General features: G+C 43.1%; 54 non-coding genes across 54 annotated transcripts; all 54 read left to right on the top strand.

Annotated features, from left to right (window-relative positions):
• Positions 1–48: 48 nt before the first annotated feature.
• Positions 49–167, top strand: LOC136204655 (5S ribosomal RNA). The gene has a single exon (XR_010675486.1). It is a non-coding gene; the product is annotated as a 5S ribosomal RNA (ribosomal RNA).
• Positions 168–357: 190 nt separating this feature from the next.
• Positions 358–476, top strand: LOC136204822 (5S ribosomal RNA). The gene has a single exon (XR_010675646.1). It is a non-coding gene; the product is annotated as a 5S ribosomal RNA (ribosomal RNA).
• Positions 477–666: 190 nt separating this feature from the next.
• LOC136204635 (5S ribosomal RNA) lies at positions 667–785 on the top strand. The gene has a single exon (XR_010675466.1). It is a non-coding gene; the product is annotated as a 5S ribosomal RNA (ribosomal RNA).
• A 190-nt stretch (positions 786–975) lies between these two features.
• Positions 976–1,094, top strand: LOC136204584 (5S ribosomal RNA). Its single transcript, XR_010675417.1, has one exon. It is a non-coding gene; the product is annotated as a 5S ribosomal RNA (ribosomal RNA).
• A 187-nt stretch (positions 1,095–1,281) lies between these two features.
• Positions 1,282–1,399, top strand: LOC136204867 (5S ribosomal RNA). Its single transcript, XR_010675688.1, has one exon. It is a non-coding gene; the product is annotated as a 5S ribosomal RNA (ribosomal RNA).
• A 193-nt stretch (positions 1,400–1,592) lies between these two features.
• LOC136204723 (5S ribosomal RNA) lies at positions 1,593–1,711 on the top strand. Its single transcript, XR_010675549.1, has one exon. It is a non-coding gene; the product is annotated as a 5S ribosomal RNA (ribosomal RNA).
• Positions 1,712–1,901: 190 nt separating this feature from the next.
• On the top strand, positions 1,902–2,020 carry LOC136204915 (5S ribosomal RNA). The gene has a single exon (XR_010675727.1). It is a non-coding gene; the product is annotated as a 5S ribosomal RNA (ribosomal RNA).
• Positions 2,021–2,210: 190 nt separating this feature from the next.
• LOC136204823 (5S ribosomal RNA) lies at positions 2,211–2,329 on the top strand. The gene has a single exon (XR_010675647.1). It is a non-coding gene; the product is annotated as a 5S ribosomal RNA (ribosomal RNA).
• Positions 2,330–2,519: 190 nt separating this feature from the next.
• On the top strand, positions 2,520–2,638 carry LOC136204636 (5S ribosomal RNA). The gene has a single exon (XR_010675467.1). It is a non-coding gene; the product is annotated as a 5S ribosomal RNA (ribosomal RNA).
• A 190-nt stretch (positions 2,639–2,828) lies between these two features.
• LOC136204585 (5S ribosomal RNA) lies at positions 2,829–2,947 on the top strand. The gene has a single exon (XR_010675418.1). It is a non-coding gene; the product is annotated as a 5S ribosomal RNA (ribosomal RNA).
• Positions 2,948–3,135: 188 nt separating this feature from the next.
• LOC136204868 (5S ribosomal RNA) lies at positions 3,136–3,253 on the top strand. Its single transcript, XR_010675689.1, has one exon. It is a non-coding gene; the product is annotated as a 5S ribosomal RNA (ribosomal RNA).
• Positions 3,254–3,446: 193 nt separating this feature from the next.
• Positions 3,447–3,565, top strand: LOC136204724 (5S ribosomal RNA). Its single transcript, XR_010675550.1, has one exon. It is a non-coding gene; the product is annotated as a 5S ribosomal RNA (ribosomal RNA).
• Positions 3,566–3,755: 190 nt separating this feature from the next.
• Positions 3,756–3,874, top strand: LOC136204803 (5S ribosomal RNA). The gene has a single exon (XR_010675628.1). It is a non-coding gene; the product is annotated as a 5S ribosomal RNA (ribosomal RNA).
• A 189-nt stretch (positions 3,875–4,063) lies between these two features.
• LOC136204926 (5S ribosomal RNA) lies at positions 4,064–4,182 on the top strand. Its single transcript, XR_010675738.1, has one exon. It is a non-coding gene; the product is annotated as a 5S ribosomal RNA (ribosomal RNA).
• A 189-nt stretch (positions 4,183–4,371) lies between these two features.
• LOC136204742 (5S ribosomal RNA) lies at positions 4,372–4,490 on the top strand. Its single transcript, XR_010675568.1, has one exon. It is a non-coding gene; the product is annotated as a 5S ribosomal RNA (ribosomal RNA).
• A 190-nt stretch (positions 4,491–4,680) lies between these two features.
• LOC136204784 (5S ribosomal RNA) lies at positions 4,681–4,799 on the top strand. The gene has a single exon (XR_010675610.1). It is a non-coding gene; the product is annotated as a 5S ribosomal RNA (ribosomal RNA).
• Positions 4,800–4,991: 192 nt separating this feature from the next.
• LOC136204630 (5S ribosomal RNA) lies at positions 4,992–5,110 on the top strand. The gene has a single exon (XR_010675462.1). It is a non-coding gene; the product is annotated as a 5S ribosomal RNA (ribosomal RNA).
• A 189-nt stretch (positions 5,111–5,299) lies between these two features.
• Positions 5,300–5,418, top strand: LOC136204677 (5S ribosomal RNA). The gene has a single exon (XR_010675507.1). It is a non-coding gene; the product is annotated as a 5S ribosomal RNA (ribosomal RNA).
• Positions 5,419–5,608: 190 nt separating this feature from the next.
• On the top strand, positions 5,609–5,727 carry LOC136204340 (5S ribosomal RNA). The gene has a single exon (XR_010675184.1). It is a non-coding gene; the product is annotated as a 5S ribosomal RNA (ribosomal RNA).
• A 190-nt stretch (positions 5,728–5,917) lies between these two features.
• Positions 5,918–6,036, top strand: LOC136204408 (5S ribosomal RNA). The gene has a single exon (XR_010675250.1). It is a non-coding gene; the product is annotated as a 5S ribosomal RNA (ribosomal RNA).
• Positions 6,037–6,226: 190 nt separating this feature from the next.
• On the top strand, positions 6,227–6,345 carry LOC136204985 (5S ribosomal RNA). Its single transcript, XR_010675794.1, has one exon. It is a non-coding gene; the product is annotated as a 5S ribosomal RNA (ribosomal RNA).
• A 188-nt stretch (positions 6,346–6,533) lies between these two features.
• On the top strand, positions 6,534–6,652 carry LOC136204579 (5S ribosomal RNA). Its single transcript, XR_010675412.1, has one exon. It is a non-coding gene; the product is annotated as a 5S ribosomal RNA (ribosomal RNA).
• Positions 6,653–6,841: 189 nt separating this feature from the next.
• LOC136204548 (5S ribosomal RNA) lies at positions 6,842–6,960 on the top strand. The gene has a single exon (XR_010675382.1). It is a non-coding gene; the product is annotated as a 5S ribosomal RNA (ribosomal RNA).
• Positions 6,961–7,150: 190 nt separating this feature from the next.
• LOC136204729 (5S ribosomal RNA) lies at positions 7,151–7,269 on the top strand. Its single transcript, XR_010675555.1, has one exon. It is a non-coding gene; the product is annotated as a 5S ribosomal RNA (ribosomal RNA).
• A 189-nt stretch (positions 7,270–7,458) lies between these two features.
• Positions 7,459–7,577, top strand: LOC136204617 (5S ribosomal RNA). The gene has a single exon (XR_010675449.1). It is a non-coding gene; the product is annotated as a 5S ribosomal RNA (ribosomal RNA).
• Positions 7,578–7,767: 190 nt separating this feature from the next.
• Positions 7,768–7,886, top strand: LOC136204420 (5S ribosomal RNA). Its single transcript, XR_010675261.1, has one exon. It is a non-coding gene; the product is annotated as a 5S ribosomal RNA (ribosomal RNA).
• Positions 7,887–8,076: 190 nt separating this feature from the next.
• Positions 8,077–8,195, top strand: LOC136204996 (5S ribosomal RNA). Its single transcript, XR_010675805.1, has one exon. It is a non-coding gene; the product is annotated as a 5S ribosomal RNA (ribosomal RNA).
• A 188-nt stretch (positions 8,196–8,383) lies between these two features.
• On the top strand, positions 8,384–8,502 carry LOC136204590 (5S ribosomal RNA). The gene has a single exon (XR_010675423.1). It is a non-coding gene; the product is annotated as a 5S ribosomal RNA (ribosomal RNA).
• Positions 8,503–8,691: 189 nt separating this feature from the next.
• Positions 8,692–8,810, top strand: LOC136204549 (5S ribosomal RNA). The gene has a single exon (XR_010675383.1). It is a non-coding gene; the product is annotated as a 5S ribosomal RNA (ribosomal RNA).
• Positions 8,811–9,000: 190 nt separating this feature from the next.
• LOC136204731 (5S ribosomal RNA) lies at positions 9,001–9,119 on the top strand. The gene has a single exon (XR_010675557.1). It is a non-coding gene; the product is annotated as a 5S ribosomal RNA (ribosomal RNA).
• A 189-nt stretch (positions 9,120–9,308) lies between these two features.
• On the top strand, positions 9,309–9,427 carry LOC136204618 (5S ribosomal RNA). Its single transcript, XR_010675450.1, has one exon. It is a non-coding gene; the product is annotated as a 5S ribosomal RNA (ribosomal RNA).
• Positions 9,428–9,617: 190 nt separating this feature from the next.
• On the top strand, positions 9,618–9,736 carry LOC136204699 (5S ribosomal RNA). Its single transcript, XR_010675528.1, has one exon. It is a non-coding gene; the product is annotated as a 5S ribosomal RNA (ribosomal RNA).
• A 192-nt stretch (positions 9,737–9,928) lies between these two features.
• On the top strand, positions 9,929–10,047 carry LOC136204631 (5S ribosomal RNA). Its single transcript, XR_010675463.1, has one exon. It is a non-coding gene; the product is annotated as a 5S ribosomal RNA (ribosomal RNA).
• A 189-nt stretch (positions 10,048–10,236) lies between these two features.
• Positions 10,237–10,355, top strand: LOC136204744 (5S ribosomal RNA). The gene has a single exon (XR_010675570.1). It is a non-coding gene; the product is annotated as a 5S ribosomal RNA (ribosomal RNA).
• A 190-nt stretch (positions 10,356–10,545) lies between these two features.
• LOC136204824 (5S ribosomal RNA) lies at positions 10,546–10,664 on the top strand. The gene has a single exon (XR_010675648.1). It is a non-coding gene; the product is annotated as a 5S ribosomal RNA (ribosomal RNA).
• A 190-nt stretch (positions 10,665–10,854) lies between these two features.
• Positions 10,855–10,973, top strand: LOC136204638 (5S ribosomal RNA). Its single transcript, XR_010675469.1, has one exon. It is a non-coding gene; the product is annotated as a 5S ribosomal RNA (ribosomal RNA).
• Positions 10,974–11,163: 190 nt separating this feature from the next.
• On the top strand, positions 11,164–11,282 carry LOC136204586 (5S ribosomal RNA). Its single transcript, XR_010675419.1, has one exon. It is a non-coding gene; the product is annotated as a 5S ribosomal RNA (ribosomal RNA).
• A 189-nt stretch (positions 11,283–11,471) lies between these two features.
• Positions 11,472–11,590, top strand: LOC136204596 (5S ribosomal RNA). The gene has a single exon (XR_010675429.1). It is a non-coding gene; the product is annotated as a 5S ribosomal RNA (ribosomal RNA).
• A 190-nt stretch (positions 11,591–11,780) lies between these two features.
• LOC136204431 (5S ribosomal RNA) lies at positions 11,781–11,899 on the top strand. The gene has a single exon (XR_010675272.1). It is a non-coding gene; the product is annotated as a 5S ribosomal RNA (ribosomal RNA).
• Positions 11,900–12,089: 190 nt separating this feature from the next.
• LOC136204938 (5S ribosomal RNA) lies at positions 12,090–12,208 on the top strand. The gene has a single exon (XR_010675749.1). It is a non-coding gene; the product is annotated as a 5S ribosomal RNA (ribosomal RNA).
• A 188-nt stretch (positions 12,209–12,396) lies between these two features.
• Positions 12,397–12,515, top strand: LOC136204672 (5S ribosomal RNA). The gene has a single exon (XR_010675502.1). It is a non-coding gene; the product is annotated as a 5S ribosomal RNA (ribosomal RNA).
• Positions 12,516–12,705: 190 nt separating this feature from the next.
• Positions 12,706–12,823, top strand: LOC136204789 (5S ribosomal RNA). Its single transcript, XR_010675615.1, has one exon. It is a non-coding gene; the product is annotated as a 5S ribosomal RNA (ribosomal RNA).
• A 194-nt stretch (positions 12,824–13,017) lies between these two features.
• On the top strand, positions 13,018–13,136 carry LOC136204563 (5S ribosomal RNA). The gene has a single exon (XR_010675397.1). It is a non-coding gene; the product is annotated as a 5S ribosomal RNA (ribosomal RNA).
• A 190-nt stretch (positions 13,137–13,326) lies between these two features.
• Positions 13,327–13,444, top strand: LOC136204834 (5S ribosomal RNA). The gene has a single exon (XR_010675657.1). It is a non-coding gene; the product is annotated as a 5S ribosomal RNA (ribosomal RNA).
• Positions 13,445–13,634: 190 nt separating this feature from the next.
• On the top strand, positions 13,635–13,753 carry LOC136204748 (5S ribosomal RNA). Its single transcript, XR_010675574.1, has one exon. It is a non-coding gene; the product is annotated as a 5S ribosomal RNA (ribosomal RNA).
• A 189-nt stretch (positions 13,754–13,942) lies between these two features.
• On the top strand, positions 13,943–14,061 carry LOC136204647 (5S ribosomal RNA). Its single transcript, XR_010675478.1, has one exon. It is a non-coding gene; the product is annotated as a 5S ribosomal RNA (ribosomal RNA).
• A 189-nt stretch (positions 14,062–14,250) lies between these two features.
• On the top strand, positions 14,251–14,369 carry LOC136204684 (5S ribosomal RNA). Its single transcript, XR_010675514.1, has one exon. It is a non-coding gene; the product is annotated as a 5S ribosomal RNA (ribosomal RNA).
• Positions 14,370–14,558: 189 nt separating this feature from the next.
• On the top strand, positions 14,559–14,677 carry LOC136204871 (5S ribosomal RNA). The gene has a single exon (XR_010675691.1). It is a non-coding gene; the product is annotated as a 5S ribosomal RNA (ribosomal RNA).
• A 189-nt stretch (positions 14,678–14,866) lies between these two features.
• LOC136204589 (5S ribosomal RNA) lies at positions 14,867–14,985 on the top strand. The gene has a single exon (XR_010675422.1). It is a non-coding gene; the product is annotated as a 5S ribosomal RNA (ribosomal RNA).
• Positions 14,986–15,173: 188 nt separating this feature from the next.
• LOC136204726 (5S ribosomal RNA) lies at positions 15,174–15,292 on the top strand. The gene has a single exon (XR_010675552.1). It is a non-coding gene; the product is annotated as a 5S ribosomal RNA (ribosomal RNA).
• Positions 15,293–15,481: 189 nt separating this feature from the next.
• Positions 15,482–15,600, top strand: LOC136204588 (5S ribosomal RNA). Its single transcript, XR_010675421.1, has one exon. It is a non-coding gene; the product is annotated as a 5S ribosomal RNA (ribosomal RNA).
• Positions 15,601–15,790: 190 nt separating this feature from the next.
• On the top strand, positions 15,791–15,909 carry LOC136204706 (5S ribosomal RNA). Its single transcript, XR_010675533.1, has one exon. It is a non-coding gene; the product is annotated as a 5S ribosomal RNA (ribosomal RNA).
• Positions 15,910–16,098: 189 nt separating this feature from the next.
• On the top strand, positions 16,099–16,217 carry LOC136204598 (5S ribosomal RNA). Its single transcript, XR_010675430.1, has one exon. It is a non-coding gene; the product is annotated as a 5S ribosomal RNA (ribosomal RNA).
• Positions 16,218–16,507: 290 nt separating this feature from the next.
• On the top strand, positions 16,508–16,626 carry LOC136204606 (5S ribosomal RNA). The gene has a single exon (XR_010675438.1). It is a non-coding gene; the product is annotated as a 5S ribosomal RNA (ribosomal RNA).
• The last annotated feature ends 130 nt before the right edge of the window (positions 16,627–16,756 follow it).

A 16,756-nucleotide genomic window follows, 5' to 3' on the forward strand; every position in this document is an offset into this window, starting at 1 on the left:
TTTAAATGAGAGGGATGAGATATATGCGGCGAGGGAGCGTAGGATGACGGGTGCGATCATACCAGCACTAATGCACCGGATCCCATCAGAACTTGGAAGTTAAACGTGCTTGGGCGAGAGTAGTACTAAGATGGGTGACCTCTTGGGAAGTCCTCGTGTTGCACCCCCAAACCTTTTTTTTTCCCGCAGCATCTTTTGTTTATTCCCGAAGGGAGCTTGTCCCCGTATTTTCCCTAAAATCGGTTTCTTTCACTGAAAATTTGGTGAATTTACGAATTTTTACCATTTTTTAGATTCAATTATCTATATTTTAAATGAGAGGGATGGGATATATGCGGCGAGGGAGAATAGGATGACGGGTGCGATCATACCAGCACTAATGCACCGGATGCCATCAGAACTCCGAAGTGAAACGTGCTTGGGCGAGAGTATTACTAAGATGGGTGACCTCTTGGAAAGTCCTCGTGTTGCACCCCCAAACCTTTTTTTTTCCTGCAACATCTTTTGTTTATTCCCGAAGGGAGCTTGTCCCCGTATTTTCCCTAAAATCGGTTTCTTTCATTGAAAATTTGGTGAATTTACGAATTTTTACCATTTTTTAGATTCAATTATATATATTTTAAATGAGAGGGATGAGATATATGCGGCGAGGGAGCGTAGGATGACGGGTGCGATCATACCATCACTAATGCACCGGATCCCATCAGAACTCCGAAGTTAAACGTGCTTGGGCGAGAGTAGTACTAAGATGGGTGACCTGTTGGGAAGTCCTCGTGTTGCACCCCCAAACCTTTTTTTTCCCCGCAGCATCTTTTGTTTATTCCCGAAGGGAGCTTGTGCCCGTATTTTCCCTAAAATCGGTTTCTTTCACTGAAAATTTGGTGAATTTACGAATTTTTACCATTTTTTAGATTCAATTATCTATATTTTAAATGAGAGGGATGGGATATATGTGGCGAGGGAGCGTAGGATGACGGGTGCGATCATACCAGCACTAATGCACCGGATCCCATCAGAACTCCGAAGTCAAACGAGCTTGGGCGAGAGTAGTACTAAGATGGGTGACCTCTTGGGAAGTCCTCGTGTTGCACCCCCAAACCTTTTTTTCCCGCAGCATCTTTTGTTTATTCCCGAAGGGAGCTTGTCCCCGTATTTTCCCTAAAATCGGTTTCTTTCACTGAAAATTTGGTGAATTTACGAATTTTTACCATTTTTAGATTCAATTATCTATATTTTAAATGAGAGGGATGGGATATATGCGGCGAGGGAGCGTAGAATGACGGGTGCGATCATACCAGCACTAATGCACCGGATCCCATCAGAACTCCGAAGTGAAACGTGCTTGGGCGAGAGTAGTACTAGATCGGTGACCTCTTGGTAAGTCGTCGTGTTGCACCCCCAAACCATCTTTTTTTTTCCCGCAGCATCTTTTATTTATTCCCGAAGGGAGCTTGTGCCCGTATTTTCCCTAAAATCGGTTTCTTTCACTGAAAATTTGGTGAATTTATGAATTTTTACCATTTTTTAGATTCAATTATCTATATTTTAAATGAGAGGGATGGGATATATGCGGCGAGGGAGCGTAGGATGACCGGTGCGATCATACCAGCACTAATCTACCGGATCCCATCAGAACTCCGAAGTTAAACATGCTTGGGCGAGAGTAGTACTAAGATGGGTGACCTCTTGGGAAGTCCTCGTGTTGCACCCCCAAACCTTTTTTTTTCCCGCAGCATCTTTTGTTTATTCCCGAAGGGAGCTTGTCCCCGTATTTTCCCTAAAATCGGTTTCTTTCACTGAAAATTTGGTGAATTTACGAATTTTTACCATTTTTTAGATTCAATTATCTATATTTTAAATGAGAGGGATGGGATATATGCGGCGAGGGAGCGTAGGATGACGGGTGCGATCATACCAGCACTAATGCACCGGATCCCATCAGAACTCCGAAGATAAACGTGCTTGGGCGAGAGTAGTACTAAGATGGGTGACCTCTTGGGAAGTCCTCGTGTTGCACCCCCAAACCTTTTTTTTTCCCGCAGCATCTTTTGTTTATTCCCGAAGGGAGCTTGTCCCCGTATTTTCCCTAAAATCGGTTTCTTTCACTGAAAATTTGGTGAATTTACGAATTTTTACCATTTTTTAGATTCAATTATCTATATTTTAAATGAGAGGGATGGGATATATGCGGCGAGGGAGAATAGGATGACGGGTGCGATCATACCAGCACTAATGCACCGGATGCCATCAGAACTCCGAAGTGAAACGTGCTTGGGCGAGAGTATTACTAAGATGGGTGACCTCTTGGAAAGTCCTCGTGTTGCACCCCCAAACCTTTTTTTTTCCTGCAACATCTTTTGTTTATTCCCGAAGGGAGCTTGTCCCCGTATTTTCCCTAAAATCGGTTTCTTTCATTGAAAATTTGGTGAATTTACGAATTTTTACCATTTTTTAGATTCAATTATATATATTTTAAATGAGAGGGATGAGATATATGCGGCGAGGGAGCGTAGGATGACGGGTGCGATCATACCATCACTAATGCACCGGATCCCATCAGAACTCCGAAGTTAAACGTGCTTGGGCGAGAGTAGTACTAAGATGGGTGACCTGTTGGGAAGTCCTCGTGTTGCACCCCCAAACCTTTTTTTTCCCCGCAGCATCTTTTGTTTATTCCCGAAGGGAGCTTGTGCCCGTATTTTCCCTAAAATCGGTTTCTTTCACTGAAAATTTGGTGAATTTACGAATTTTTACCATTTTTTAGATTCAATTATCTATATTTTAAATGAGAGGGATGGGATATATGTGGCGAGGGAGCGTAGGATGACGGGTGCGATCATACCAGCACTAATGCACCGGATCCCATCAGAACTCCGAAGTCAAACGAGCTTGGGCGAGAGTAGTACTAAGATGGGTGACCTCTTGGGAAGTCCTCGTGTTGCACCCCCAAACCTTTTTTTTCCCGCAGCATCTTTTGTTTATTCCCGAAGGGAGCTTGTCCCCGTATTTTCCCTAAAATCGGTTTCTTTCACTGAAAATTTGGTGAATTTACGAATTTTTACCATTTTTAGATTCAATTATCTATATTTTAAATGAGAGGGATGGGATATATGCGGCGAGGGAGCGTAGAATGACGGGTGCGATCATACCAGCACTAATGCACCGGATCCCATCAGAACTCCGAAGTGAAACGTGCTTGGGCGAGAGTAGTACTAGATCGGTGACCTCTTGGTAAGTCGTCGTGTTGCACCCCCAAACCATCTTTTTTTTTCCCGCAGCATCTTTTATTTATTCCCGAAGGGAGCTTGTGCCCGTATTTTCCCTAAAATCGGTTTCTTTCACTGAAAATTTGGTGAATTTATGAATTTTTACCATTTTTTAGATTCAATTATCTATATTTTAAATGAGAGGGATGGGATATATGCGGCGAGGGAGCGTAGGATGACCGGTGCGATCATACCAGCACTAATCTACCGGATCCCATCAGAACTCCGAAGTTAAACATGCTTGGGCGAGAGTAGTACTAAGATGGGTGACCTCTTGGGAAGTCCTCGTGTTGCACCCCCAAACCTTTTTTTTTCCCGCAGCATCTTTTGTTTATTCCCGAAGGGAGCTTGTCCCCGTATTTTCCCTAAAATCGGTTTCTTTCACTGAAAATTTGGTGAATTTACGAATTTTTACCATTTTTTAGATTCAATTATCTATATTTTAAATGAGAGGGATGGGATATATGCGGCGAGGGAGCGTAGGATGACGGGTGCGATCATACCAGCACTAATGCACTGGATCCCATCAGAACTCCGAAGACAAATGTGCTTGGGCGAAAGTAGTACTAAGATGGGTGACCTCTTGGGAAGTCCTCGTGTTGCACACCCAAACCTTTTTTTTCCCGTAGCATCTTTTGTTTATTCCCGAAGGGAGCTTGTCCCCGTATTTTCCCTAAAATCGGTTTCTTTCACTGAAAATTTGGTGAATTTACAAATTTTTACCATTTTTTAGATTCAATTATCTATATTTTAAATGAGAGGGATGGGATATATGCGGCGAGGGAGCGTAGGATGACGGGTGCGATCATACCAGCACTAATGCACCGGATCCCATCAGAACTCCGAAGATAAACGTGCTTGGGCGAGAGTAGTACTAAGATGGGTGACCTCTTGGGAAGTCCTCGTGTTGCACCCCCAAACCTTTTTTTTCCCGCAGCATCTTTTGTTTATTCCCCAAGGGAGCTTGTCCCCGTATTTTCCCTAAAATCGGTTTCTTTCACTGAAAATTTGGTGAATTTACGAATTTTTACCATTTTTTAGATTCAATTATCTATATTTTAAATGAGAGGGATGGGATATATGCGGCGAGGGAGCGTAGGATGACGGGTGCGATCATACCAGCACTAATGCACCGGATCCCATCAGAACTCCGAAGTTAAACGTGCTTGGGCGAGAGTAGTACTAAGATGGGTGACCTGTTGGGAAGTCCTCGTGTTGCACCCCCAAACCTTTTTTTTCCCCGCAGCATCTTTTGTTTATTCCCGAAGGGAGCTTGTGCCCGTATTTTCCCTAAAATCGGTTTCTTTCACTGAAAATTTGGTGAATTTACGAATTTTTACCATTTTTTAGATTCAATTATCTATATTTTAAATGAGAGGGATGGGATATATGCGGCGAGGGAGCGTAGGATGACGGGTGCGATCATACAAGCACTAATGCACCGGATCCCATCAGAACTCCGAAGCTAAACGTGCTTGGAAGAGAGTAGTACTAAGATGGGTGACCTCTTGGGAAGTCCTCGTGTTGCACCCCCAAACCTTCTTTTTTTTTCCCGCAGCATCTTTTGTTTATTCCCGAAGGGAGCTTGTCCCCGTATTTTTCATAAAATCGGTTTCTTTCACTGAAAATTTGGTGAATTTACGAATTTTTACCATTTTTAGATTCAATTATCTATATTTTAAATGAGAGGGATGGGATATATGCGGCGAGGGAGCGTAGGATGACGGGTGCGATCATACCAGCACTAATGCACCGGATCCCATCAGAACTCCGAAGTTAAACGTGCTTGGGCGAGAGTAGTACTAAGATAGGTGACCTCTTGGAAAGTCCTCGTGTTGCACCCCCCAAACCTTTTTTTCCCGCAGCATCTTTTGTTTATTCCCGAAGGGAGCTTGTCCCCGTATTTTCCCTAAAATCGGTTTCTTTCACTGAAAATTTGGTGAATTTACGAATTTTTACCATTTTTTAGATTCAATTATCTATATTTTAAATGAGAGGGATGAGATATATGCGGCGAGGGAGCGTAGGATGACGGGTGCGATCATACCAGCACTAATGCAACGGATCCCATCAGAACTCGGAAGTTAAACGTGCTTGGGCGAGAGTAGTACTAAGATGGGTGACCTCTTGGGAAGTCCTCGTGTTGCACCCCCAAACCTTTTTTTTTCCCGCAGCATCTTTTGTTTATTCCCGAAGGGAGCTTGTCCCCGTATTTTCCCTAAAATCGGTTTCTTTCACTGAAAATTTGGTGAATTTACGAATTTTTACCATTGTTTAGATTCAATTATCTATATTTTAAATGAGAGGGATGGGATATATGCGGCGAGGGAGCGTAGGATGACGGGTGCGATCATACCAGCACTAATGCACCGGATCCCATTAGAACTCCGAAGTTAAACGTGCTTGGGCGAGAGTAGTACTAAGATGGGTGACCTGTTGGGAAGTCCTCGTGTTGCACCCCCAAACCTTTTTTTTCCCCGCAGCATCTTTTGTTTATTCCCGAAGGGAGCTTGTCCCCGTATTTTCCCTAAAATCGGTTTCTTTCACTTAAAATTTGGTGAATTTACAAATTTTTACCATTTTTTAGATTCAATTATCTATATTTTAAATGAGAGGGATGGGATATATGCGGCGAGGGAGCGTAGGATGACGGGTGCGATCATACCAGCACTAATGCACCGGATCACATCAGAACTCCGAAGCTAAACGTGCTTGGGCGAGAGTAGTACTAAGATGGGTGACCTCTTGGGAAGTCCTCGTGTTGCACCCCCAAACCTTTTTTTTTCCCGCAGCACCTTTTGTTTATTCCCGAAGGGAGCTTGTCCCCGTATTTTCCCTAAAATCGGTTTCTTTCACTGAAAATTTGGTGAATTTACGAATTTTTACCATTTTTTAGATTCAATTATCTATATTTTAAATGAGAGGGATGGGATATATGCGGCGAGGGAGCGTAGGATGACGGGTGCGATCATACCAGCACTAATGCACCGGATCCCATCAGAACTCCGAAGATAAACGTGCTTGGGCGAGAGTAGTACTAAGATGGGTGACCACTTGGGAAGTCCTCGTGTTGCACCCCCAAACCTTTTTTTCCCGCAGCATCTTTTGTTTATTCCCCAAGGGAGCTTGTCCCCGTATTTTCCCTAAAATCGGTTTCTTTCACTGAAAATTTGGTGAATTTACGAATTTTTACCATTTTTTAGATTCAATTATCTATATTTTAAATGAGAGGGATGGGATATATACGGTGAGGGAACGTAGGATGACGGGTGCGATCATACCAGCACTAATGCACCGGATCCCATCAGAACTCCGAAGCTAAACGTGCTTGGGCGAGAGTAGTACTAAGATGGGTGACCTCTTGGGAAGTCCTCGTGTTGCACCCCCAAACCTTTTTTTTCCCGCAGCATCTTTTGTTTATTCCCGAAGGGAGCTTGTCCCCGTATTTTCCCTAAAATCGGTTTCTTTCACTGAAAATTTGATGAATTTACGAATTTTTACCATTTTTTAGATTCAATTATCTATATTTTAAATGAGAGGGATGGGATATATGCGGCGCAGGAGAATAGGATGACGGGTGCGATCATACCAGCACTAATGCACCGGATCCCATCAGAACTCCGAAGTGAAACGTGCTTGGGCGAGAGTAGTACTAAGATGGATGACCTCTTGGGAAGTCCTCGTGTTGCACCCCCAAATCTTTTTTTTTCCCGCAGCATCTTTTGTTTATTCCCGAAGGGATCTTGTCCCCGTATTTTCCCTAAAATCGGTTTCTTTCACTGAAAATTTGGTGAATTTACGAATTTTTACCATTTTTTAGATTCAATTATCTATATTTTAAATGAGAGGGATTGGATATATGCGGCGAGGGAGCGTAGGATGACAGGTGCGATCATACCAGCACTAATGCACCGGATCCCATCAGAACTCCGAAGCTAAACGTGCTTGGAAGAGAGTAGTACTAAGATGGGTGACCTCTTGGGAAGTCCTCGTGTTGCACCCCCAAACCTTTTTTTTCCCGCAGCATCTTTTGTTTATTCCCCAAGGGAGCTTGTCCCCGTATTTTCCCTAAAATCGGTTTCTTTCACTGAAAATTTGGTGAATTTACGAATTTTTACCATTTTTTAGATTCAATTATCTATATTTTAAATGAGAGGGATGGGATATATGCGGCGAGGGAGCGTAGGATGACGGGTGCGATCATACCAGCACTAATGCACCGGATCCCATCAGAACTCCGAAGTTTAACGTGCTTGGGCGAGAGTAGTACTAAGATGGGTGACCTGTTGGGAAGTCCTCGTGTTGCACCCCCAAACCTTTTTTTTCCCCGCAGCATCTTTTGTTTATTCCCGAAGGGAGCTTGTGCCCGTATTTTCCCTAAAATCGGTTTCTTTCACTGAAAATTTGGTGAATTTACAAATTTTTACCATTTTTTAGATTCAATTATCTATATTTTAAATGAGAGGGATGGGATATATGCGGCGAGGGAGCGTAGGATGACGGGTGCGATCATACCAGCACTAATGCACCGGATCACATCAGAACTCCGAAGCTAAACGTGCTTGGGCGAGAGTAGTACTAAGATGGGTGACCTCTTGGGAAGTCCTCGTGTTGCACCCCCAAACCTTTTTTTTTCCCGCAGCACCTTTTGTTTATTCCCGAAGGGAGCTTGTCCCCGTATTTTCCCTAAAATCGGTTTCTTTCACTGAAAATTTGGTGAATTTACGAATTTTTACCATTTTTTAGATTCAATTATCTATATTTTAAATGAGAGGGATGGGATATATGCGGCGAGGGAGCGTAGGATGACGGGTGCGATCATACCAGCACTAATGCACCGGATCCCATCAGAACTCCGAAGATAAACGTGCTTGGGCGAGAGTAGTACTAAGATGGGTGACCACTTGGGAAGTCCTCGTGTTGCACCCCCAAACCTTTTTTTCCCGCAGCATCTTTTGTTTATTCCCCAAGGGAGCTTGTCCCCGTATTTTCCCTAAAATCGGTTTCTTTCACTGAAAATTTGGTGAATTTACGAATTTTTACCATTTTTTAGATTCAATTATCTATATTTTAAATGAGAGGGATGGGATATATACGGTGAGGGAACGTAGGATGACGGGTGCGATCATACCAGCACTAATGCACCGGATCCCATCAGAACTCCGAAGCTAAACGTGCTTGGGCGAGAGTAGTACTAAGATGGGTGACCTCTTGGGAAGTCCTCGTGTTGCACCCCCAAACCTTTTTTTTCCCGCAGCATCTTTTGTTTATTCCCGAAGGGAGCTTGTCCCCGTATTTTCCCTAAAATCGGTTTCTTTCACTGAAAATTTGATGAATTTACGAATTTTTACCATTTTTTAGATTCAATTATCTATATTTTAAATGAGAGGGATGGGATATATGCGGCGCAGGAGAATAGGATGACGGGTGCGATCATACCAGCACTAATGCACCGGATCCCATCAGAACTCCGAAGTGAAACGTGCTTGGGCGAGAGTAGTACTAAGATGGATGACCTCTTGGGAAGTCCTCGTGTTGCACCCCCAAATCTTTTTTTTTCCCGCAGCATCTTTTGTTTATTCCCGAAGGGATCTTGTCCCCGTATTTTCCCTAAAATCGGTTTCTTTCACTGAAAATTTGGTGAATTTACGAATTTTTACCATTTTTTAGATTCAATTATCTATATTTTAAATGAGAGGGATTGGATATATGCGGCGAGGGAGCGTAGGATGACAGGTGCGATCATACCAGCACTAATGCACCGGATCCCATCAGAACTCCGAAGCTAAACGTGCTTGGAAGAGAGTAGTACTAAGATGGGTGACCTCTTGGGAAGTCCTCGTGTTGCACCCCCAAACCTTTTTTTTCCCGCAGCATCTTTTGTTTATTCCCCAAGGGAGCTTGTCCCCGTATTTTCCCTAAAATCGGTTTCTTTCACTGAAAATTTGGTGAATTTACGAATTTTTACCATTTTTTAGATTCAATTATCTATATTTTAAATGAGAGGGATGGGATATATGCGGCGAGGGAGCGTAGGATGACGGGTGCGATCATACCAGCACTAATGCACCGGATCCCATCAGAACTCCGAAGTTTAACGTGCTTGGGCGAGAGTAGTACTAAGATGGGTGACCTGTTGGGAAGTCCTCGTGTTGCACCCCCAAACCTTTTTTTTCCCCGCAGCATCTTTTGTTTATTCCCGAAGGGAGCTTGTGCCCGTATTTTCCCTAAAATCGGTTTCTTTCACTGAAAATTTGGTGAATTTACGAATTTTTACCATTTTTTAGATTCAATTATCTATATTTTAAATGAGAGGGATGGGATATATGCGGCGAGGGAGCGTAGGATGACGGGTGTGATCATACCAGCACTAATGCACCGGATCCCATCAGAACTCCGAAGCTAAACGTGCTTGGAAGAGAGTAGTACTAAGATGGGTGACCTCTTGGGAAGTCCTCGTGTTGCACCCCCAAACCTTCTTTTTTTTTCCCGCAGCATCTTTTGTTTATTCCCGAAGGGAGCTTGTCCCCGTATTTTTCATAAAATCGGTTTCTTTCACTGAAAATTTGGTGAATTTACGAATTTTTACCATTTTTAGATTCAATTATCTATATTTTAAATGAGAGGGATGGGATATATGCGGCGAGGGAGCGTAGGATGACGGGTGCGATCATACCAGCACTAATGCACCGGATCCCATCAGAACTCCGAAGTTAAACGTGCTTGGGCGAGAGTAGTACTAAGATAGGTGACCTCTTGGAAAGTCCTCGTGTTGCACCCCCCAAACCTTTTTTTCCCGCAGCATCTTTTGTTTATTCCCGAAGGGAGCTTGTCCCCGTATTTTCCCTAAAATCGGTTTCTTTCACTGAAAATTTGGTGAATTTACGAATTTTTACCATTTTTTAGATTCAATTATCTATATTTTAAATGAGAGGGATGAGATATATGCGGCGAGGGAGCGTAGGATGACGGGTGCGATCATACCAGCACTAATGCACCGGATCCCATCAGAACTTGGAAGTTAAACGCGCTTGGGCGAGAGTAGTACTAAGATGGGTGACCTCTTGGGAAGTCCTCGTGTTGCACCCCCAAACCTTTTTTTTTCCCGCAGCATCTTTTGTTTATTCCCGAAGGGAGCTTGTCCCCGTATTTTCCCTAAAATCGGTTTCTTTCACTGAAAATTTGGTGAATTTACGAATTTTTACCATTTTTTAGATTCAATTATCTATATTTTAAATGAGAGGGATGGGATATATGCGGCGAGGGAGAATAGGATGACGGGTGCGATCATACCAGCACTAATGCACCGGATGCCATCAGAACTCCGAAGTGAAACGTGCTTGGGCGAGAGTATTACTAAGATGGGTGACCTCTTGGAAAGTCCTCGTGTTGCACCCCCAAACCTTTTTTTTTCCTGCAACATCTTTTGTTTATTCCCGAAGGGAGCTTGTCCCCGTATTTTCCCTAAAATCGGTTTCTTTCATTGAAAATTTGGTGAATTTACGAATTTTTACCATTTTTTAGATTCAATTATATATATTTTAAATGAGAGGGATGAGATATATGCGGCGAGGGAGCGTAGGATGACGGGTGCGATCATACCATCACTAATGCACCGGATCCCATCAGAACTCCGAAGTTAAACGTGCTTGGGCGAGAGTAGTACTAAGATGGGTGACCTGTTGGGAAGTCCTCGTGTTGCACCCCCAAACCTTTTTTTTCCCCGCAGCATCTTTTGTTTATTCCCGAAGGGAGCTTGTGCCCGTATTTTCCCTAAAATCGGTTTCTTTCACTGAAAATTTGGTGAATTTACGAATTTTTACCATTTTTTAGATTCAATTATCTATATTTTAAATGAGAGGGATGGGATATATGTGGCGAGGGAGCGTAGGATGACGGGTGCGATCATACCAGCACTAATGCACCGGATCCCATCAGAACTCCGAAGTCAAACGAGCTTGGGCGAGAGTAGTACTAAGATGGGTGACCTCTTGGGAAGTCCTCGTGTTGCACCCCCAAACCTTTTTTTTCCCGCAGCATCTTTTGTTTATTCCCGAAGGGAGCTTGTCCCCGTATTTTCCCTAAAATCGGTTTCTTTCACTGAAAATTTGGTGAATTTACGAATTTTTACCATTTTTTAGATTCAATTATCTATATTTTAAATGAGAGGGATGGGATATATGCGGCGAGGGAGCGTAGGATGACGGGTGCGATCATACCAGCACTAATGCACCGGATCCCATTAGAACTTCGAAGTTAAACGTGCTTGGGCGAGAGTAGTACTAAGATGGGTGACCTGTTGGGAAGTCCTCGTGTTGCACCCCCAAACCTTTTTTTTCCCCGCAGCATCTTTTGTTTATTCCCGAAGGGAGCTTGTCCCCGTATTTTCCCTAAAATCGGTTTCTTTCACTTAAAATTTGGTGAATTTACAAATTTTTACCATTTTTTAGATTCAATTATCTATATTTTAAATGAGAGGGATGGGATATATGCGGCGAGGGAGCGTAGGATGACGGGTGCGATCATACCAGCACTAATGCACCGGATCACATCAGAACTCCGAAGCTAAACGTGCTTGGGCGAGAGTAGTACTAAGATGGGTGACCTCTTGGGAAGTCCTCGTGTTGCACCCCCAAACCTTTTTTTTTCCCGCAGCATCTTTTGTTTATTCCCGAAGGGAGCTTGTCCCCGTATTTTCCCTAAAATCGGTTTCTTTCACTGAAAATTTGGTGAATTTACGAATTTTTACCATTTTTTAGATTCAATTATCTATATTTTAAATGAGAGGGATGGGATATATGCGGCGAGGGAGCGTAGGATGACGGGTGCGATCATACCAGCACTAATGCACCGGATCCCATCAGAACTCCGAAGATAAACGTGCTTGGGCGAGAGTAGTACTAAGATGGGTGACCTCTTGGGAAGTCCTCGTGTTGCACCCCCAAACCTTTTTTTCCCGCAGCATCTTTTGTTTATTCCCCAAGGGAGCTTGTCCCCGTATTTTCCCTAAAATCGGTTTCTTTCACTGAAAATTTGGTGAATTTACGAATTTTTACCATTTTTTAGATTCAATTATCTATATTTTAAATGAGAGGGATGGGATATATACGGTGAGGGAACGTAGGATGACGGGTGCGATCATACCAGCACTAATGCACCGGATCCCATCAGAACTCCGAAGCTAAACGTGCTTGGAAGAGAGTAGTACTAAGATGGGTGACCTCTTGGGAAGTCCTCGTGTTGCACCCCCAAACCTTTTTTTTTCCCACAGCATCTTTTGTTTATTCCCCAAGGGAGCTTGTCCCCGTATTTTCCCTAAAATCGGTTTCTTTCACTGAAAATTTGGTGAATTTACGAATTTTTACCATTTTTTAGATTCAATTATCTATATTTTAAATGAGAGGGATGGGATATATGCGGTGAGGGAACGTAGGATGACGGGTGCGATCATATCAGCACTAATGCACCGGATCCCATCAGAACTCCGAAGTTAAATGTGCTTGGGCGAGAGTAGTACTAGATCGGTGACCTCTTGGGAAGTCCTCGTGTTGCACCCCCAAACCTTCTTTTTTTTTTCCCGCAGCATCTTTTGTTTATTCCCGAAGGGAGCTTGTGCCCGTATTTTCCCTAAAATCGGTTTCTTTCAATGAAAATTTGGTGAATTTACGAATTTTTACCATTTTTTAGATTCAATTATCTATATTTTAAATGAGAGGGATGGGATATATGCGGCGAGGGAGCGTAGGATGACCTGTGCGATCATACCAGCACTAATGCACCGGATCCCATCAGAACTCCGAAGTTAAACGTGCTTGGGCGAGAGTAGTACTAAGATGGGTGACCTCTTGGGAAGTCCTCGTGTTGCACCCCCAAACCTTTTTTTTCCCCGCAGCATCTTTTGTTTATTCCCGAAGGGAGCTTGTGCCCATATTTTCCCTAAAATCGGTTTCTTTCATTGAAAATTTGGTGAATTTACGAATTTTTACCATTTTTTAGATTCAATTATCTATATTTTAAATGAGAGGGATGGGATATATGCGGCGAGGGAGCGTAGGATGACGGGTGCGATCATACCAGCACTAATGCACCGGATCCCATCAGAACTCCGAAATTAAACGTGCTTGGGCAAGAGTAGTACTAGATCGGTGACCTCTTGGGAAGTCCTCGTGTTGCACCCCCAAACCTTTTTTTTCCCCACATCATCTTTTGTTTATACCCGAAGGGAGCTTGTGCCCGTATTTTCCCTAAAATCGGTTTCTTTCATTGAAAACTTGGTGAATTTATGAATTTTTACCATTTTTTAGATTCAATTATCTATATTTTAAATGAGAGGGATGGGATATATGCGGCGAGGGGGCATAGGATGATGGGTGCGATCATACCAGCACTAATGCACCGGATCCCATTAGAACTCCGAAGTTAAATCTGCTTGGGCGAGAGTAGTACTAAGATGGGTGACCTCTTGGGAAGTCCTCATGTTGCACCCCCAAACCTTTTTTTTCCCGCAGCATCTTTTGTTTATTCCCGAAGGGAGCTTGTCCCCGTATTTTCCCTAAAATCGGTTTCTTTCACTGAAAATTTGGTGAATTTATGAATTTTTACCATTTTTTAGATTCAATTATCTATATTTTAAATGAGAGGGATGAGATATATGCGGCAAGGGAGCGTAGGATGACGGGTGCGATTATACCAGCACTAATGCACCGGATCCCATCAGAACTCCGAAGTTAAACGTGCTTGGGCGAGAGTAGTACTAAGATAGGTGCCCTCTTGGGAAGTCCTCGTGTTGCACCCCCAAACCTTTTTTTCCCCGCAACATCTTTTGTTTATTCCCGAAGGGAGCTTGTCCCCGTATTTTCCCTAAAATCGGTTTCTTTCACTGAAAATTTGGTGAATTTACGAATTTTTACCATTTTTTAGATTCAAATATCTATATTTTAAATGAGAGGGATGGGATATATTCGGCGAGGCAACGTAGGATGACGGGTGCGATCATACCAGCACTAATGCATCGGATCCCATTAGAACTCCGAAGTTAAACGTGCTTGGGCGAGAGTAGTACTAAGATGGGTGACCTCTTGGGACGTCCTCGTGTTGCACCCCCAAACCTTTTTTTTCCCGCAGTATCTTTTGTTTATTCCCGAAGGGAGCTTGTCCCCGTATTTTCCCTAAAATCGGTTTCTTTCACTGAAAATTTGGTGAATTTACGAATTTTTACCATTTTTTAGATTCAATTATCTATATTTTAAATGAGAGGGATGAGATATATGCGGCGAGGGAGCGTAGGATGACGGGTGCGAACATACCAGAACTAATGCACTGGATCCCATCAGAACTCCGAAGATAAACGTGCTTGGGCGAGAGTAGCACTAAGAAGGGTGACCTCTTAGGAAGTCCTCGTGTTGCACCCCCAAACCTTTTTTTTCCCGCAGCATCTTTTGTTTATTCCCGAAGGGAGCTTGTGCCCGTATTTTCCCTAAAATCGGTTTCTTTCACTAAAAATTTGGTGAATTTACGAATTTTAACAATTTTTTAGATTCAATTGTGTATATTTTAAATGAGAGGGATGGGATATATGCGGCGTGGGAGCGTAGGATGACGGGTGCGATCATACCAGCACTAATCCACCGGATCCCATCAGAACTCCGAAGTTAAACTTGCTTGGGCGAGAGTAGTACTAAGATGGGTGACCTCTTGGGAAGTCCTCGTGTTGCACCCCCAAACCTTTTTTTTCCCGCAGCATTTTTGTTTATTCCCGAAGGGAGCTTGTGCCCGTATTTTCCCTAAAATCGGTTTCTTTCACTGAATATTTGGTGAATTTACGAATTTTTACCATTTTTTAGATTCAATTATCTATATTTTAAATGAGAGGGATGGGATATATGCGGCGAGGGAGCGTAGGATGACCGGTGCGATCATACCAGCACTAATGCACCGGATCCCATCAGAACTCCGAAGTTAAACGTGTTTAGGCGAGAGTAGTACTAAGATGGGTGACCTCTTGAGAAGTCCTCGTGTTGCACCCCCTAACCTTTTTTTTTCCCGCAACATCTTTTGTTTATTCCCGAAGGGAGCTTGTCCCTGTATTTTCCCTAAAATCGGTTTCTTTCACTGAAAATTTGGTGAATTTACGAATTTTTACCATTTTTAGATTCAATTATCTATATTTTAAATGAGAGGGATGGGATATATGCGGCGAGGGAGCGTAGGATGATGGGTGCGATCATACCAGCACTAATGCACCGGATCCCATCAGAACTCCGAAGTTAAACGTGCATGGGTGAGAGTAGTACTAAAATGGGTGACCTCTTGGGAAGTCCTCGTGTTGCACCCCTAAACCTTTTTTTTTCCCGCAGCATCTTTTGTTTATTCCCGAAGGGAGCTTGTGCCCGTATTTTCCCTAACATCAGTTTCTTTCACTGAAAATTTGGTGAATTTACGAATTTTTACCATTTTTTAGATTCAATTATCTATATTTTAAATGAGAGGGATGGGATATATACGGCGAGGGAGCGTAAGATGACGGGTGTGATCATACCAGCACTAATGCACTGGATCCAATCAGAACTCCGAAGATAAACGTGCTTGGGCGAGAGTAGTACTAAGATGGGTGACCTCTTGGGAAGTCCTCGTGTTGCACCCCCAAACCTTTTTTTCCCCGCAGCATCTTTTGTTTATTCCCGAAGGGAGCTTGTGCCCGTATTTTCCCTAAAATCGGTTTCTTTCATTAAAAATTTGGTGAATTTACGAATTTTTACCATTTTTTAGATTCAATTATCTATATTTTAAATGAGAGGGATGGGATATATGCGGCGAGGGAGCGTAGGATGATGGGTGCGATCATACCAGCACTAATGCACCGGATCCCATCAGAACTCCGAAGTTAAACGTGCATGGGTGAGAGTAGTACTAAAATGGGTGACCTCTTGGGAAGTCCTCGTGTTGCACTCCCAAACCTTTTTTTTTCCCGCAGCATCTTTTGTTTATTCCCGAAGGGAGCTTGTGCCCGTATTTTCCCTAACATCGGTTTCTTTCACTGAAAATTTGGTGAATTTACGAATTTTTACCATTTTTTAGATTCAATTATCTATATTTTAAATGAGAGGGATGGGATATATACGGCGAGGGAGCGTAGGATGACGGGTGCGATCATACCAGCATTAATGCACTGGATCCCATCAGAACTCCGAAGATAAACGTGCTTGGGCGAGAGAAGTACTTAGATGGGGGCGTAGGATGACGGGTGCGATCATACCAGCACTAATGCACCGGATCCCATTAGAACTCCGAAGTTAAATCTGCTTGGGCGAGAGTAGTACTAAGATGGGTGACCTCTTGGGAAGTCCTCGTGTTGCACCCCCAAACCTTTTTTTTTCCCGCAGCATCTTTTGTTTATTCCCGAAGGGAGCTTGTCCCCGTATTTTCCCTAAAATCGATTTCTTTGACTGAAAATTTGGTGAATTTATGAATTTTTACCATTTTTTAGATTC

Source organism: Euphorbia lathyris, chromosome 8 (assembly GCF_963576675.1).
Source record: "Euphorbia lathyris chromosome 8, ddEupLath1.1, whole genome shotgun sequence".
NCBI classification, from domain to species: Eukaryota; Viridiplantae; Streptophyta; class Magnoliopsida; order Malpighiales; family Euphorbiaceae; genus Euphorbia; species Euphorbia lathyris.